Source organism: Rhopalosiphum padi, chromosome 1 (genome assembly GCF_020882245.1).
Source record: "Rhopalosiphum padi isolate XX-2018 chromosome 1, ASM2088224v1, whole genome shotgun sequence".
NCBI classification, from domain to species: Eukaryota; Metazoa; Arthropoda; class Insecta; order Hemiptera; family Aphididae; genus Rhopalosiphum; species Rhopalosiphum padi.
The window spans coordinates 16,216,132-16,237,631 of record NC_083597.1 but is presented as its reverse complement, the minus strand read 5'-3'; the positions used below and the strand labels follow the sequence as shown (position 1 = coordinate 16,237,631).

The window sequence follows — 21,500 nt, the reverse complement described above, 5'->3', positions numbered from 1 at the left end:
TTCAATATTTATCAGTAATTAGTATTTTAGTATAATATAATATATATACTACATATCATTAATTAGTTTAAACGTAACAACTAGTACAAAATAGTATAATACAGACTATAGTTGTTAGTAAGCGTGTTTTTAATATTTAAAATTTTTATATAAACAGAATAAATGTTCGTATATTGTTAGATAGATTTACAAGCTTTCAACTAGCATTAAAATGACAATTAATTATTAAATTAACATTTTTACATTTTTTAAATTAAACAAATTGATAAAACTAAAACGTTTTATTATTTTACAACAGGGTCATTTTAAAAAAAATACTTGTATTGCTGTGTAGAAAACAATTAAAAGCCAACATTGAGAAAATAACATTTAACTCTGTATAATAGTTCCAACCAAAACCAATTTGGTTATTATTAAGTATAATTATTTTTATTAAAGAAGAAAAATGTGATTTTTTTGTAGTTAACGAGCAATAAGAACTTAAAACGATTTTCACAACAATAAATTTTCACCACATACCTTCAAATAATGAATAATGAATGAAAATCTATCAAATGCTTGTTTCAGTTCGGTAAATCACGTGAGTGTTATGTAATACTTACGTACTTACCTACTATACTTACACGTGAAAACAAACACAATAGCTAGCTAATTTGATCTTCAAACAGATGTAAGTTTACTTAGACTCTGGCCTTAGATTTAGATCTCCCTGACATTGTGTATACTCGGATTATTCCTCATTATAATAGTATATTATATAGGTACATAAAATTGAAAGCAGAATAATATTTCCTAGGAAAAAATATTGTACTATTTTTAATTTATTAAATAATTTAATATAATATTTTTTTCATGTACAGTTTCATATCAATAATATTTTACTTTCAATTCAACTTTACCTTACTTTTTAGAACGTTGGTTCTCAGTATACTGTGCACTAAAAAAATATAATTTAACATAAGTATTCAATATTAAGGTTTGCCACTTAAATTGTACTATATATAATGGGATATTAACCAAAAATTAATTTTTTATAAATTGTTATGTATAGATACCACTGTTATAAAATATTATATAGGTAATCATGATAGGTACTACGCTGGTATAATACATACGGTATTTGCATGTTTTATGAATAAAGTTGACATCGAAATTCATACTTGACATATGGGTTATTATTATAATTATATTATTACTATTCATCGTCATTACTTATACTCGTTATAACTTTAAATAGAGGACAGATTGGCCGAACGGAATAATTTTAACCTGCACTGTCACCAGTTCAAGTCTTGGTCACGGACTGTCCTCTCTCTTTGGCCAGGCGGCTGTTTAGAAAGTAGAGGCACTGCCATCCCACTGTGCAGAAAGCAACGGGAAACCACAACACAGTAAAACCTCCCTCAGTACACAATGGTCCAAAAATTGAATAGACTGTCAAACCAATCCTATACGGTTGTTACATAACAAAATAAATTAAAATAAGTGAAATTATAACTGCCAAATTAATTATGTGGTCCATCACTTTTCTTGTAATTTTTTTAAAATAATATTTTGCTTAAGTTTTTGAAATTTAAAATGGATGTCACCATTTAAAAATAATTATTCAATAGTATATAGATTCATCAACAAAAAGAATTTGGAAAAACTCGGGACAATATAAAATGTCTAAAATACATACAAAAAAAAAAAATTTAAAAAAGGTCAAGACTTTTCGAAATAACATCATGTATTTATTGTCAGAATATAATTAGTAATTACCCAGCACATATTTGATATTTCCATCATATTTATGGTAATATTATTGTTTCTGGTGGGATATTCTGTATATAAACGGATTTGGGTCAATTTTTATATATACGAATATACGTAACGGTAGTTTTGGAAAATATAAATATATTTATATTATTTAAATATTTAAACATTTTGCCTTTTGCCTTTTGCAATATCAATTAAATCTGGTTTTTCTTAAATCTTTCGAAAAAATCCTACCTACTTCAGTTATATTATACCTAGCTAATATCTAATCGACGAGCGTTTTATGGACCCAAATAAAAATGGCGTATAAATCGAGCACCACCTGCAGTCATATATTATTATATTATTCGGAAGACTTTTAGTTTACGATCTGATTTATTGTCGGGAAAAGGGTTGGGAAGAAGTAAGGGAATCCGGCTAAGCTTTCTCGGATATTTATTTTTATTTTTTTGTTATTTAATATTTATGTGTTTATAACTCGCCTCGGCGGACGGCGGTCGTATTCGTTTTGGTTAGGTTTTCTGCATACATCGTATTATATGATGTAGGTATAATAGAGGTGCATATACTATATAACTACCGCGTCGTCGCTTCTGCATCGTACGTATGTATATACGTTCAAATAATATATATATATGTGTAGATATATTATGCACACGCCATCATCGTAAACCGTGAACGTACGAAACAAACGTGTTCAAGAAAATAACAATATTGAAATTGTCTGTACGTCGTGGGCAGTCCGCAAAGCCACGAATCGATTATCGCTCTTGCATATTTCCAGTGTATTTACAATGCGACGTATTATACAATGCATAACATATACTTTATACAAGCAACGGCCTATATGTTTATTATATTATTTAAATATCGTTATCGTAAACAAACGTGTACGTTTCCAGCGCCGGATTCAATCAATGTCAATTAAAAATGCTCACCGTACAATGTATACAATAGTAGTCGTCTTCAACTTTATACGTGTAATTACGACGAGTACACAAAATTATTATCATACGCATTTCGGTAGACGAGACGGCAGACAGACAGGCAGACGGGCGGACGGACCGACAGAGAGACGAAGTAGTGGACAACTCAATTCGCATAATACTATTTACACACGTCAATTTCCGACGAAATACCTACATCACTCGACCTGAGCATTTGAATTATTAAACGTTGATAATGAGAATAACCACATTGTGTGTGCACAATAATCGGCAATCTCTCTCTCATTCTGTGTGTGTGTGTGTGTGTGTGTGTGTGTGTGTGTACCACATCATCGACTACCGTATAATATCGATTGTGTAATACACGAGTACAAAATAATATACAATTTTGCTATCTGTGTAATAATTAACGCATATAGGTGCTTGAGTATGGTCGCGGATGACTTGGCGGTCGTCGGAGTCGCCGTTATGGAGAGCATCGATAGACCAGCCGCGGATTCCAGTTGGCCCACCAGAAGACCGAAACCGTAATGCTCACTAATAGATGGGAGCACGACCTTTCTCGGTTACGCTTCATTGGCGTCCCAATCTCCATCGGCAGCCACATCTGCTACTTGGGTATCATCCTCGACACCAGGCTGTCGAGATGGTGGCCAAAAAGGCGCCCACGTCGGCTATGGCTCCAGCCGTGGTAAGGCTCATGCCTAACATCAGTGGCCCCAGCCAGATGAAGAGGAGGCTGATAAGCTCGGTGATAGAGAGCTAGCTCCTCTACGCCGCTCTTAGCTGGTCTCCCTTAGTCGACGCCACGGCCAAATTCAGGACGAACTTCATCGCCGCGGAAAGGGTCAAGCTGAAGGCTCCGGCCGGACGAGCCGCCCCTCACGAAGCAGTCCATGAAGAAGTCCGAGAGGAAAGTCACCATCAGGGAGCGGAACAGCAGATAGATGCGCTCCGGAAAAGCGCCGTGGACTCATCGGCTCATTCCGGACCTCGCCAGGTGGACTAACCGGACTGTACTTAATGTGCCCTGAACGTACCAGATGACACAGCAGTACCTCCACCGCAATGTGAAGACAGTTCGGCTCTCATGTAGTGATTTACAAAAAAAAAAAATAATAATAAAAAATAGGTGCTTACTGCTTATATACATCAATTATGCGCATTACGCTATTACACGAATAATTTAATATATATTATATAGAAATACAAATGCGCTCGATAAGCGATTATTTCACGCGTTTTTGTATGAGAACGTTGTATTCGAGGAGATAATATATGTCCATTATAATATTATATTTATATGCGTGGGTGCGTGTGATAGGTATTTCACAAAACACTTGACAATCTGGACAAAGGTAAATTCAATATTTGTTATATTAGTTTATGCTGTCCGACACGCAGTTGTGGTTACTCGCCCACTATTTATTAATATTACGCGAAACACATTCTATTATTCATTCATTTATTATAATAGTATTACATTCGCTTTGTTGAATACTAACTGTCATTTTGTTATTTATTTACTTAACACCGGGTGGTCGAACTCCCATTGACACAGTATACCTATACAACTGTATAAGTATGTTGTTTAACACCTGTAATGCTGCAGTTTGGATAATATATTTATTATATAATATTATAATACGTATTATAAAGGTGCATTAAAATATTCGGTTTTCTGTGTACAAAAATGACCGATACTTGATCTATTATTAATATTTTTATGTACGACAACTGACAAGTGGTTATATGTTAAAGGGGTATGCCTAAACAATAAACATCAATATTACATTTTTAACACGGTTATGTTAGATCCTTATGTATTATTATTTTCACCAGAGTATCTGATTGCATAACTAGTTATTCAGTTTTTATACGTTTTTGGTAGCGAGTGAAATGGAAATTGATTGTACTATAAAATAAATATTTATTAGCTTTTCTGATCCAATGTTTTCGGGAACGAGAAATCCTGAAAAAGTTTTATGTTTAAATGATATAATGTACTCTTACCCTCCAATTGGAAATATACCATAGCCCGTAGACGTAATTCTCCTGTTTATAAATAAAGTGCAGTTTAAAACTTTTAACTGATTCCTACATTTTTTAAAGAACTTTTTATTGTATTTGTACATATTGAATATAATATATATACATACCTATATAGCATTATAAATAGTATTATAATATATCTTTATAATAGAATAAAATAGGGTGGCTGTGGGGAATAATAGATCTTAGCTCAACAACAAAAACATTCTACACAGTCGTTTCGCCCCTGCCGGATCCACGGGCCGGGGTCAAACATAAATATCTTGCGTACCCAGAATAGCGCAATACTGCATACGGTTTTTTAATCTTCTAATACAATTTACCAATAATATTATATATATAGATTATAGATACGTAAATACTTTTGTGATATAATAATTATTTGTATAAAGCAATGTGGTGTATAAAGTGTATATCAACCTAAAACTAAAAAAGAATATATTGCAGCTAACTAACCATAAGCGTAACTAGTGGGGGGGGAGTGGCTTGGAAGAACTTCAGCTATTCCAGAATTTCTTTAAGCCCCTCCAGAATTGTTGAGTAAATGTAGTTTAAACTGCAGTATAGTATTAACTTTATTTTTGTCCACAGTGTAAAAAAATATAAAGTTTCATAATAGCGAATAATAATTCAAGAGTCAGTTGTAATCACCAACAAAAAAATAAATGATTATCTAATTAAAAAAAATGTCTATAACACATTTTTAAGACTCCAACCCAACTTAAACGACTAGTTACGCCTGTGCAGCTAAAAATAAATAGATGAATACGTATTGGTTGAATTACAATGGTACCGAATACCTTATAATAATTAAATAATTCACAAAACAATATCAATTAGTTCACACAAACACAAATAAATAATGTAATGATGATTTTGCATCTTCCGTTCAATAAATAGGTGATCAATAAAATATGAAAATAGCTAATTAGCCTTAGAAATCAATAATTTACGCGGCAATTGCGTTAATTCCAAACGAACAACCCCTTTAAATACACTAAAATATTATAATTAACTCCATACTAGAAATTGCTAATTTGGTAGTGTTGGGTATGAACATAATTAATAAATTTAATTTTAAAACATATTATATATTGTATATGTATGTTTTATTGTTATGTGTGTATACCAACTTTTGTGCAAAAACTTGATCAGTCGAGTTTATAATTGCTATACTGAGCATAACAAAACATAAATTTTCACTATATTACACAATTATTTATAGCTTAATTTTAAAATTAAAAATCGTTATTGCATGTTTTACGATAATAATATTATAAAACAATTATTTCTTAGACTTAGAACACGCCTGTGATGTAAAGTGTTTTAAATTCAAAGTGACACTCCGCGACACGATTTTCAATAACACGACAAAATATCCGCACCTATAATTATAGAAGTATATCTACTAATTTAATTCAACGAGCATTTTTTATCTATATAAATTTAATATTACAATGACCATATTTAATCTGTATGCAAATAATATATTTTTATTTAATGTATAGGTAATCACTCAGTTAAGCGATACCTGTCGACATTTTATTAATATTATTTAACTATTTATTTTTTATTGCTTACGGGTAATTGTATTTTTTATTCTTGCAGCTTTATGTATGTACATATAAAGAAAATATAATATTAGTCACAATTTTTAATTTAGTTTTTTGTATTCTGCTTTATGGTAAAAAGTATTAATTTGTATAAATTATATGAACACAAATAAATTAAATGCACTTCATTTTTAGAATTCAAATTGTACATATTTTTAAATTATTTTATTATGCTACATTAATTAAATGAATAACATTATATTAATAACGATATTTTGCGTGTTTGATGTCAACTTGCTGGAAGACATATTCAAATATAAAAGTTATAAGTGGTTACACTATAGGTAGCATTTGATATTTTTTATATTTCGTTCTCTTAATTACTTTTCTTTTATGAGTTCAGTGCATTTTGCATTTACAGTTGTAAGTTTCAAACAATATAAGCTAATGCACAGTCCAATTATTTACTAATAGCTTTTATTTCAAAACTAATGACAAATTATTGAAGAAATTAAATAGCTAAATATTTTAACCGAATACATTTTTTAATTATTATTGACATTGACTATGTTATATTATACTTAAACAATTTTGCATTATGAACATTTAAAAATTATACAAATAACTGTGCCAATTTAATTGTTATTTGCTTAGTTTTTTTAAATTCAAAATCTAATTGTTGATAACTTATTATTACAAAACTTTCATTAACGCAAAAATATTTTGTTTGACAAAAATATATTTATGCTCACAATAATGTTGTGAGAATTGTTAAGAAAATCAGTCTTAGTTATGTTTTTATGAAGATTATTAAAAAAGTTTCTAATGTCTTGCTTTATGTTGAATCAATAATATAAAATACAATTTTTAATTGACTACTATTATTAGCTATGAACTTCGTTTTTTTTTAATAATTATGTTTAAAATGTTGTACTATTTCTTTCTTTAAGTCATATTCAAATAATGGTTTCAGTTTGATACTCATATTTTAAATGAAACTGAAAATAAGTGTTCAAAATTGCTTTTTAAAATAAAGTATAAATTAAAAGAAAAATATCAAGAAAATGTCTGTAATACGTCTATGCGTTATTCTTATAGGTAAAAGAGATAATTGAGAATGTGCAAGGTTCTTTCTATGATGTCTTAGTAAGTTATTAAATTGAAGTATTGAACATTGAAAATATAATTTTATTGATTTCTATGTTTTTAATTTAACTTTGGAAATGGACAAAGACATAGAAATTGAGAACACAATGAAAAACAAATTGAAAGACAAGAAATAATGTATTGGATTAAGAATAAAGTACTAGCATACCAAGTGGATGAAATATTTTCAACCGAAGAGATTGTACATGTTGTGTTAAATTGAATTTCGCCGATGCTCAGAGAAACAATTGCTATCAAAAAAGGTAGAGTTACCTATGTGCTTTTCGCTAAAATGGTTCGGAAAAGAAAGTAACAATAATGAACCTGCTTAGTATTGTGGAATTACAAATGTTGAGCGTTGAAAGACTGGTAAATACCATAATATTTACTCTTATATTTTAAACATTATATGTATTTGTATGCCTACACAATTCCAACTACAGCTCTATCATTATACATTTTTTTATAAGTTTTGATAAAAATAAGACATATCTGAATTTAGTACGATGTTTTCATCATTATCTGTTTTTCCTACGTTATTTATTATTATTATGTATATTATTCTTTTTACTTATTGTGTTTCGAATACAACAGATTGTATTTTTTCAATAAAAAAAAATATACAATTTTGAATGGATACAACTATTACCATTATATACATTTTTGAAGTAGTAACGATGAAGACATTATATTAATATATTGATTTACTGTAAATAGAAAATACCAGCTTATATAAATAAAAAATATATATTATTATTAGAGAATATTTTTTTGGACCAAAAAATATTTAAGACCTAATTATAAGTTGAAAAAAATGTATGAATATGATAAATAATAACACGAAGAGCCTTAAAGTAAAACTTTAGTTTTAATCCTACTTGCTGTAAAGTTCTTGTTAAATTCGGTGGTGATTACTATTTTAAAATAAAACATTGCAAATTGGAAAATTTTATTATTTTAATTGAAATTAATTAGAAAAGTATTACACAAATTTATCGAACGCTGAACAGTTTTAATGGTGTCTAATATATATTGGAATAAATATTGAATATTATAATGCAATAATAATAAGCTGATAATTAATTTATTGAAAATTCATTTCGATTTAGTTATGTACCTCAGTGTACAGGGTAATAGTATTGTATAATAATTAATAAATAATGAGTTTGAATTTTAATGATATTATCATCAAAAAATACAATATATTTTTAAATCTCTACCTTAAATGAGGTTAAATAAATCATATTATTGAGTGGTTTTACTGTCTAATTAGTATTTTATTAAAAAAAAATAAGTAACCAAATGCACAAAATATAATCGTAAAATCATTCACATTCATTAAATATATAGCAATTATAAAAATCAATATTATAATATAGCCATTAAATTTTAGTAGGTACCTACATAATATAATAACTATAATATGCAAAATAATTATATCATACAAATTTCATTTAAATATTTTAATTTTTAAGCTTTTAAAAATATTTTAAATATTATAATTGAAATGTTTATGTTATACCATTTTATAAGTGTACATTTTATGTTTATATTTAAAAATTATTAATTAATACCTTTGATAAACAATCGTAAGTAATAACTAAATAAAATTATTATAACTTGAAATTTATATTTTACAAACAATACAATATTTTATAATCTTCGTTTTGTTAAAAAAAAAAAACAATAATCGTAAACCTAATCCCTGGAAATTATTGACATAAATAATACTTTGACATTTTATTAAATTATACTGCCAAAGACGGGAGAGTAAACTATTGGTTTGACAATAATCTTTTTTTTATAGTTAAAAAGAAAGTTTATATTTTATTACAGGTTTAGATTTTTATTTGATATTCCACATTTAATTTTTTAGGTAACTTGGATGCCATAATATTATATTGCTTATATACATATAAGTTATAAGTTATAATAATCTATATTAACTTCTCTTTTCAAAATGATGGTGTTAATTTTAGTAAACGTAGTAAATTTACTACGTTAATACTTTTAAAAATAATCGGGATAGCCAAAAACATTAATGAAAAAACGAAAATACTTATTTACGCACAATAAGTTATTGATATTGATTTCAGTTATTATACCTATTATAATTCAAAAAATATTGACTGTAGAAACTTTTTAGTAAAAATGTTTACTATATTAGGTATATTATTATTTTACATATACAGTGAATTTTCAAAATTCGAATACCTATTTTAAATATTATCAATGGTCTAAAGTTAGACTAATTTTAAGTTATTTTTACAATATTACAATTTAAACTATTCTGCGGTGCATGTAATTTACTTATAACTTATAAATTGTAATAAACTACAATATTTTATAATTGCGATGAAAAAATATAAAATGTATTCGTTACCTATTAGAAAAATAAAAGTAACAATAATATGTTCCATATTGATTTCAGTTAAATTATTACGGTGGTTTATGACAATATAATATGTTTGTATGCAGAAAAACTTCGTTCCATATCAACGCTTGTTATGGGTGCAATTTTTAAAAATATTTTCAAATTTTGTGTTATGGAAAAATTTTATCTATTTTAATATACAATAAAATTATTGTATATAAAATTATTAAATTAAATTAAAACATTTAAACGTATACGAGATATGCAAGTTTTTGCATATCATGCACTTGTACCCAAAATATGCAAAAATACGCAAAATAAAAAATTTTAATATTATTTTATTTATTTCGGTATGATTTATGAAAGTCCACGCATTTAATGCAAAATCCGTTCTTTACTAGTTAATAACAATAATTAAGATAATAATATAGATTATATATTAATATAATAATAATTTATCATAAATGTAATGATATTTGTCATGTTTTTGATTAAAAAATAATTATACACACCATAGTAATAATGCTATAACGATAAATTACTAATAGACAAATCATAAAACAGATATTCCCTATACACTTAAAAACGTTTTTCATATACAATAGTTTACTATTAAATTTAAATTTAACACATCCGACATAGGTACATTACAGTAACTTAATCAATTACGAAGTAGCTACACTGAATCCTACTATTCTGTGCGTATTGACTTCCCTGGTTACCCCTTTTCGTATGAACATCCACATTGTGATAAAAGAAACATGATACAAAAATTACTTAAGGTTTTGAAAATATTTTAATTGCATAGAATATTATACAAGAGCTAGGTGTCTTCTTGCATCATATTATTATTTTTAATATTTGACATAATTAATCACTATTTCCGTGTTATATAATAACTTAATAAATAAATATTTTATGATTCGTAATAATACACCATGAAATATTACATCGTCCATTAATTAAAAATCATATTAAGTTTCATTATTACATTGATGACATTTTAATCTACAGGATTATGTTATTACTATTTAATAATTGTAATACAATACTTCAATGGACATATTTATAAATTATTGTTTATAATTAAAAAATGTACGTTAAAAAATAATGAATAAATCCATCAGATGGTCGATGGATCCCATTTAAAATTTAAGTATAATTACCCTTTGCTTACTAATTGTATATTTTATGACGCGTAAAATGTAGCTAGGTGTATGGAATAAAAATATTATTTTTGCAATTAATTGTTAGGTAGTGTCATATATTAGTTATGGTGGTGATTAAAATAATATAGTTATATTGAGTATTATAAAGAATACAAATATAAATAATAAATTATATAATGCTATAGCCGCTATTATAGTTAACTCAGGAGCAGTGAGTGGTTATAGCCTGTATAGAAGTACACGTCGAAGGAAAAAGAAAGAAATGGATAACGAAGAGAATAAAACGAAAATAGCTGGTGTGAGTAAATAAGAGGTAAGGGATAGCGAGCAGGTTGAAGGTGTAGAACAAGGGTAATCGACTTCATATAGTTAGGAGAGAAGAGCGAAGGACGAAGAAGAATTCTACTAAATATTAAAAGACATAAAAAAAAATAATTTGATATAAAATTTGTGATAAATTAAGGCATCTATACAAACACGACATTTAGTGAAAAATGAGTTTAATAAAAATATATGGGGTTCAAATATAAAACAATTTGAGATAAGTATATTTATCTGCAATTAAAGACTACGGTTGTAAGAGAAAAGAAAAATGTTTTTCTTATTATTAGATTATTTTCAGTACACAAATTATAGTTGGATAGATTTAATAATTTCGGTTATATAAGGATATACTTGAATATGATGTAAAAATGGTTAATAAAATAATAATAAATTACATTACATAAACGTATCTTAGAGGACGCATATTATATAGCACGTCTTACTTTGTTTGCGTAAAACTTATTACTGATAAAAATAATTTTCGTTTTGCCACGCTGTTTATTTACAAAATGTAAAATAAATTTTAGCAGTTTCATTTTCATATCAATACATTTATTGAATAAAATTTATTTATTTTATCAGACAGACATTTTAACAAATACCAATTTCTATAACTAAAAATAAATGATGATAATAATAATAAAACACGGATTTATGAATTATATTTTATTAAAATCTAACTAAAAACATAAAAATAAATTATGTCAGTTCTAAGTGAGGTCGTTCTAATCAATAAATATCTGAAAGCTGAATAAAAACTATGTGTATATACTAAATCACAATAAGTACCTATATCTAATATACATGTGTTCATCGTTAAAATAGTTAATAGGGCATTATGTCCAATAAGATCCGAATAGTTTTATGAATCTCTGTAGAAATAAATATCTTAAAATAAAATTTAATGTTTTTAATAGTAGTATTATATGAAAAAATTCCAATTTATGAGCATTTATTTAAAAACAGAATACATACTTACGAGTAATAATAATCATTTCAGTAAAAAAAATATTATTATTGTTATCGTTCCTATTATTTTAGGTTATTATTTTTATTTAATTTGCTGATTTTCTCTATGTTTAGTTAGGTACTGAATAACATATAATAAATAATGTTAAATGAGTAAAACAATTTATCTCAATAAATCATAAAAATCTAAAATAATTAAACAACTCGCTGAGATTTTATCAAGAAATTAAAATGTATAGCATTTTTATGTTTAAGAATAAATTTATTTTCTATAATTTAACATAAAGCAAATAGAAACTTCAACTCAAAAACAATGTAAGTATCTATATTATTATAATAAATAATGATGTACGTACAATTTATTTTCGATTTTACACTCCAGTAAAATGTAATAGGCCTGATTTAATGGAACAACAACAACAACAACTACGAATCGTTTTATCAGAGGCATTTAAAGGATACTCATTGAATATTTTATTATATAATATTATAGTATTATACACACATCTCGTAGCCGATTGGTATCGCGTCTTCAAAATGCGCACACGAGACGTCGTCGTCGTCGTCGTCGTTGCCGCTGCTGTTAAGTCGATCGATAAACAACAAACACACACATACATACACACACTACGACAACGACGATTTGTGCAGAGCGCTTAGGAATTTAGCACTAGTAAAATCTGTTTTCAACTGACCCCAGCGCGCCCTCGTCCATTTGAGAGACTTCTGTTAGATATTATTTTACACAACATTAAAATAATACTACATATTATTACCTATAATACACATAGACAAGCAACAACTACAATATTTAACATCTCTATGTTTATTAATTTATACGATATGTGCCGCAAAAGCTCTTAAGTTTTAGTTATACTCAATTCCTAGGCAAAATATCGTTATATTATTTTGAAAATAAGTAATCAAAATTCATAACTAAAAAACAAAAATATTTACAACAATTTGTATATTTCACTAAATAAAATACAATTTTGTAATGATTTGTAATCTATATCCATTTTATCGTTTAAAGTTATAATTCGAATTTCATATATCATAAATAAATATGTATAAACACTGTTTATGAAATTTTATAATAATACGTACGATAGAAATTATTAAAAAAATCAACATATTTTACATTATCTAAGGTTTTATTATTAGTTAGCGATGGGTATGTTGATTGTTTTTTTCTGAAAGCGTGAGCATTTCTAGTAGAGTGTCTGGAAGTTGATGTTTTAATAGTTAATTTGGTATACTGTCGGTATTTGAGAAGTATGTGTTTAACTGAGATGAGTGTACCACAAACTGGGCATTGAGTTGGACCTTTAATGGCCACGAGGTATCAGTGTTTAAAGCTTGTGTGTTCTATTCAAAGGTGGTTTGATGGTTGAATATTATTTCGTATACTCAGAATATTATTACCGGTTTGTGTCATATAGGATTGACTGCTCGTCACATAAACTCTATTTTAATTAATTATTTTATAGTTTATAAATTAAATCGCTGTTTTTAATCTGTATTTGATTTAGATAGCTGATTTGATATTTATTTTTTAATTGAGAACAACCCGTATATTTGTTTGTCAATATTTATTTTTTAAATATTTTGAACTACGTAATTACAAAATATGGTATATCCAAAAGTAGTTCATATGAATCATAATATAATAATATAGTTAGATATAATTCTATAATTTCAAATCAAATAATAAGTATGAAATAGCAATAAATTAAAGCCTAGTTTTTTTTTGCAGGTATTATATTTAATATGTGGTAAATATAAATTGTATTTTAATCAATCTATATTTAAATATTTGGTGGTATGAGAAACAACATTTTTTTGGTTGAGACTGTTGAGAGTTATATATTGAAGAGAACCGAATAGAAACTAGAAACATGTAAAAAAAAGTATAAGATTCACCTATACCAAGAATGGAGAAATATACAAATATTAAAATACAATAAAAATTGCCGTGCCTGTTACCTAAAAATTAGATACAAGTGTAACTATATTATAACCAGTATGTATATTTTTTTACATACAAGAGTAATATTTTTGTAGTTGTTATTAACAGACAAATGAGAGAGTCTTAAATTGTATATCCGGTGATGGATGATGAGTAGTATTACTATATACTGATAACGTTATTATAATGACTAATGAGTACATGTTGGCAATTAAAAATCCATTTTTAATAGTGTTTATATTATTGTAAATGTATTATTATTCATATCGATTTAAATTTAAATTGCCTTAATCTAATTCATGATTGAAAAATGTAAATGCTAGTTATCATACCATCATTAATGTAACCAAACAACTTGTGAATCATGTTAATCTCTATAATATACCATCATACACAAATAATATAAAACAGTTGGTTTCATTCTAACTAAATAAATTTAAATATTTTAAATCATTTGATTATAAAAAAAAAATAATAAACGGTTCAGGCTTATAAAAACATAAATTAATTTAACGTTTGATCTTAGATAATACTCATTAAATTTTTGACAAGTGAATAATTATATAACTATAACTGTCAAGTTCGTGTAGTTGGCTATATAGAGGTATTTGTTAATTCGATTGGACACTACTAGAAATTTAAAAAAATAATTACAAATTTGATAATTGTATATAAAATAATAATAATAAATTCGATATTGAACTATAGTAATTTCAAAACTTTTAAAGTTCACATTTTTAATATTCCCAAGAATAATAAACATATAAATAGCGTGTGTACTCAATACAAAATGTAGGTATAGTATTCTGTAGCATAAAACTGCGCCTATGTCAGCTCTGTGTTATCTTCAAATATTATTTAAGTAGCTGTAGATGAAAAATTTATTTTATAATATTTTCCACTTAAAATTCGAGTTCAGCGATATCTTACAAAAATATAATTCAGATATGATTAATGAATATTAAAATAAAAGGATTTTTTTTTTAAATTATAATTTAATCGTGATACAAAGTAAAACTATTACGTTTAAATTGAAAAAAAACATTTAGACTTACATATTTCATAAATGCTATAAAGATGTAGAAAGTGATATGGTAGTAGACATAATGCGTATATAATACGTCATATTAAGTATGAATAAAGTATAAATTATGTAATAAACACGGATAAAGGGAGAGGAGCCTGAGCCCCTCGGGTCCATCGCTGACGAAGTCACTACATTATGTATACATTACGAGTATACATCTAAGATTATTTTACTTTGTTTATAATTTATAGTGTATTAGTGTTTATTATGATTTATTGTGTAAAATGGTCTAATTATGTTAAACATTATTTTCAATATTATTGGAAATACTTTTACTTTCAAAAAAAAAAAAGTATAATAAAGAATATTAATAATATCATATTTTTAGATTATATGAGACATTTATTATTTTTACAATGATGTATTGATGTATATATTTTTAAATTCAGAGTAGAATTTAAAATTGAATAATAATGGACTTCGAACAGTATATTTTTTTCAGCATCTCTGACAATATAAAAAAAAAAAAGTTAGGTGTTGAAAAAAATCTCACTAAAAGCAGCTTCTATAGAAATTCGCTCAAAATAGTTTATCAAATATTATGATGTTTAACATGCTAATTTAAAATATGTCTTAAAGGTTTTCAAATATGTATTAAAATATAATTGTCAAATATTTTTCCGTACTTAATATTTTTAAGTATAAGAATTAAAAATAATTATTTGAAATAAAGTTGAAATATTTTTTTCAAAAAGTATTTAAAATTGATTACTTTTTAAAAAACAAGTATGATGATTTATATTTTAAATTATTACTTTCAAATTTACAATATCTTTTACCGATATGAGCAATGATTGACAAGTAATTAAACACTCTGTCTCATATTAACGTGACATTAAGATGTGTCTATATATAATTCTAAATCTCAATTCATAGTGATTTTACATTAGTTACAAATTAAGTTATGAACTTATGAATTAGACATTAAATATGGCCTTCCATATTATAGAACCGTCTTCAAATGAGAAAATCCTATACCTCAAAAATGTTATTATTTTAATAACGGCTATTGGCGGAAGAATAAACTTTGAATACAACAAGAGTTAAAATAATTACGTTTTTCCTAAATTATTTAAACTTATGTAGTTCGTGTTACATTTTTCTAATTCGACGTAGGTATAGATAATTATTGTGACATTGAAATTGAAGAATGCCTATTGCCTTTAGAGGTATGTTTAGTCTTTTAGTCTATTTAAATCGTTTATAGAACCAGTTTAATATATCTAGCTAAAACTAGTTATACATCATTTATCTTCGTATTCATTTCCACTTAAATTGGTTTTGATGTTGCTACTTGCAAATGTTTTAATACAATGATATCCATATATATATATATATATATATATTTGTATATTAAACTATGAAACGTGTAAATTACTTAATATTCTGTAAATTTAAATGTTTTGATTATATTTTAAATCTGTATAACAAAAATGTTCTTTTTCTTTAATTTTACATAATAGCTTGACCGTAAAAAGTTTTTCAGAAGATTGTAACACTTTTGAAAAGTATTTTGCACATTTTATCACCCCATAGAATTGATGAATGTCTATTATATATGCATCCCTAACTCGTATATACAAAAGATCTTTGGAAAGTTTTTCATCACTACATATATTGATACTAAAGGCCAGTAGGTGTTACAAATTCGTCTACCAACATTATGTTTTTTTAAATACCTGATTATTATTCTTTATGAGAATTTCTTGAGTATAATATCTATATGGTTGATTCCGTGAATAGAACTTTTGTAAAACATACTTTTTTGTTTTGAGTGACTAAGTTCCTATTTTTCGATTTCCCGTAATAATGTATTATATGTATATGCGTCAGTGCATCAATGTATTATGCGTACTTATTTTTATATTATTTTCCTTTGTTGCTAACAATAAGAATGGAGAAAAATATTTTTTTAAAGATTTTTATATAATTAAAAATTATATTCGGAGTATCACTAAAGGGCGATATTTTTTATCCAAGTCCCCGTGTATTAGTAAATCATAATGTATATCACTTATACTTATTAATTATTATACTATATTTCATAGATTTTTTTTATTTAAATAATAAAAAAAAAATCATGTGCTTATACAATTTTATCATAGCCTACTTAAAGCTTTTAATAATGTTATATGTTCTTGAATAAAAAAGTTAGCAGACTATTTAAAATTAATTTGATATTAAAACTGTGCTAACTTTTAACTCTATTAATTTTATTTTTATATTACTTAAATAATAATGAATTAATTTAAATTTAATCCATGGTAAGTTTAATTATAAATAGTAAATGTAATAAAATAGACAACGGTCATACAGTACAATATATTAAAAGGAATTTAAAATTATTTTAAATTTTATTATCTGAACAGAATAAAAATATATGTTTATCAAAATGGTATAAAATAATATTTTTTAATGTCATAATAGTTACAATTAAAATATATCATCATTTCAATTATGCTTATATCTATTTTAATTAACATATTTAGAAATATTCGATTGCTAATAGTTCTAACAGGATATTTTTTTATTGAGAAATACATATTGGTATATATAAATTTGATTTATACTTAATAATTAAATTGTTTTATTAATAATAATAAATCGTAAAATAAAATGAATTGTGTATAACGAAATTCGTTTTCATTTTCTATATTGTTAAGTTTATTGTTTCGATACATATAGATATCCAAATGACGAAACATTTTAAATTTTTTTAACGCTTCCATTGTGTTTTAGGTATCAATTTCGTGAAATGTTATCCGTGTTGTGTAATTACGTTAAGAGAAACCGCAGATATATTTCGTAGGCACCAAACATAAAGCGCAGAATAATATAATATTATACATTTCTTAGAAGATATAAATTGTAATGATAAATAAAATATTCGTTTCTTGATCTATTCTATAGACAAGTTTTTTAAATAGTGTATATATGTATATTATATTAAACCTGTATTAATTTTATGACTTGGTAAAATATTTAAACAATCTTCATTAACAATATTCTTTTATTATATAAATCTTAGTTACGATGGAACGTTCATAAATCACAGGTAAACATGAAATTACATAAATGGTATAAATACTTTAAATATTCATTAAAAATAAGCATTTTTTTTTTTTAATCTCGACCTACGATAGAATATGGTTTATTAATCTGGAGAAGAACTCCGCAAATTCAAATAAATTGTAATCAAATATTATAGAATTCCTCTCTGAAAACAAAAAAACAATATTATAACTTACTTACTTCAAACCAATAGAATTTTCAAACATTTATTATAATACTCTGAAAATAAAATATTAACTATACAAAAATTTTACATTATTACTGAGTTGCGTGAAAAATGTATTAATTTAATGGTTTAATAAAATTTAATAGGCCAATCACGGGCCACTAAATCATGTTTAAGGGACCATTATCTCACTATTGACTCATTAAGTGTTTATTGTCTGTTCATGCAACCTGACATCAATTATTGAATATCGTGAAAAATCAATATGAACAGTTTAGCACAGCTTTAACATGATGTAAGAAAATTTAATATTATCAAAAATCAATACATCTGTACTATAACAATTATTTTGAAAATTGGATTACAATTTAATCAAAATTGTCGTGTACATAAATAAATTGTCAACAATTGTATGTTTTTAAATTATTATTAAATTATAAAATAATTATTATACCATTCAACCGTAATATCATAAATTATATTTAATATTATTATTTTTATCATTTTCATTAATATTACTTAATTGACATTTATATTAATCTGTTTAACTCGATATTGTATGACATTATATTAACCTATATTGTTTTGTTTTATATTCTGAGTTGAGAGAAGAGTTAATTGGTGTTAGATTTCAAGTGCAGTAAGAAAAGTATTGGTATAACAATGTGACTGTCATCACATTTTGGAGCAGTAAAAATGATTCAATTACCAGCTATGTGGGTCTACGGTTTTGGATAGCAAATTTAATCTGGTTGGTTCTTTGGGAAGTTATATAACTTAAAAATTAAAATGTTTATAAAATATTTGTACTAGGAATTTCTAAGCATAATATAATGTTCAAAATATTTTTATTCTACTAAGAATTTAAGTTTTAAGCAAATTTACAAATTATGTTGTAATTAAAAATTCGTAAAACTTAATTATTCCTCAGTCATACGTTTTTCTTACAGTTATTTAAAAATATCCAAATTGCATAAGACATATTATTCATTATAAATATTTTTATTTTAAATATGTAGATTATTTTAATATTGCACAGTTATACTTCTTAGGTAACGAATACATTTAAATATAAGTTTTATAGGTGGTTTTATTGGTACCTATATACGGGCTACGATGAACATAACTACAAAAAATGTTGATTAATTAGCCATGTTCTTGTAAAAAATACTCTTAACTATAATTACAATAATGTAGTAGATAGGAATTAATATTTTATTTTTAAAAAGATTGATGTGTATTGAAGTTTTTAAAATATTTTAATTATTTAATTAAATTTTATGCACAATTCATACCATAGGCGTGCGCAGACATTTTTTCTCAGGGAATGTTAGTACCTACATTTCAAAATAGCTCAATTTTTAACTCCCTTCAAAAGAAATAAATCAGAATTATTTTACTTAACTACAAAGTTCATAAAATAATAGTTAATATTTACATGTAAAAATATAATTTTAACTTTGAATTTTATTAATAATTAATATTAATTTAATTTAGGTACCTAAGTATATTTTATTATAGTTTTAATCTTCGGTCAAAAGGATGTAAATTCTTAAACTTATTAATTCTTAAGGTTAACCGTCAACATTTCTAAATTGATTTATGTTTATAACAAGGTTTATAAACTGTACCTAACTTATAAGTAAAGCACGAAAAAACAAGCTGGCCACGAATACTAGAGGAGAGATGCCCGGCATTCCCCTACGCACGCTTATGGTTCATAGTTCATACTAACAACCCTCAATATTCGCACGTATGAATAATAAATAATAATGGTACCATTTTACAGTACAACGTTATTGATAAATAAATAATGGGTAAAAATTAATAAAGCTTACTGAAGTAATCATATACTAATAATAGTATAAAATATATAATAAAACATAAGGAACCATTCTTGAAAATTGAAGCTGATCCACTTTCTCGCTCAAAATTATTTGTGTAAAGGAGAATCCATTAAACGTAAACGTAAGACATTTTTTACGTCTGAAAACAATTACGTTTTTGAAAAAATATATTTTACATAATTTTAAGTTGTTACAAAACAGCAGCAATTTTGGAAAAAAAGTATTTTTCATTTTCAATATATCTTATCATTATTGTTTTTTACTTTTTTAAATGGCAACATATATTTTCAATATAATATACCGAAGAAGAATATTATTCGGAATTATTTAATTTATAAACATCTAAGTCTTAAACACTTAATGATAATATTTTTATAAATGTTATATAGTAACTAAAGTATTTGAAACAGTGAATTGTTACTGTTTATTTTAAATGGATCACCCGACACCCGGTATATTTGTACTTTAATTACTTTTTGTGATTTATCATCGAACTTAAATTAAATACATCCATTAATCAATTTAACATTGACTTATTTAACGAAATAACTATATTTGAAAAATTGAAACTTATTATTACAGTATAGAAACATAATGGTGTAATTAAATTACTTATTTACAAAATATTTTTACCTCGTTGGCACAATCCTCGGTAGTATAGTGGTAAGTATCCCCGCCTGTCACGCGGGAGACCGGGGTTCGATTCCCCGCCGGGGAGGAAAACTTTTTGTTATTTTTTTCCAAAGTTGAATTTTTTTTTATTTCTTAACTCATAATTAAAATTAAAGTAATTATTAATTGTTAATAATAATACTGATTACATTATTTTAAATTATAATATTATATGATATACCTTATTATTCATATAATATATGTTAGAAATACAATTTAATTATATAAATATTAATTTATGTGGTAATAAACTAAAATATACTAAGTAGCATAGAGTATTTACAATGAGGGAAAAGAACATAGTTTTAATGACGAATACGTGTAATTTTTACAGCTGTATTACCCGGTATTGCTAGGGATAGCAGTAAATAACTTGTTTGACTTACATGTAACCA

The 21,500-nt window shown here is 25.6% G+C and overlaps 1 non-coding gene across 1 annotated transcript; it reads left to right on the top strand.

The window, feature by feature from the left end:
* Positions 1-21,079: 21,079 nt before the first annotated feature.
* Positions 21,080-21,151, top strand: Trnad-guc (transfer RNA aspartic acid (anticodon GUC)). Its single transcript has one exon. It is a non-coding gene; the product is annotated as a tRNA-Asp (tRNA).
* Positions 21,152-21,500: the final 349 nt, after the last annotated feature.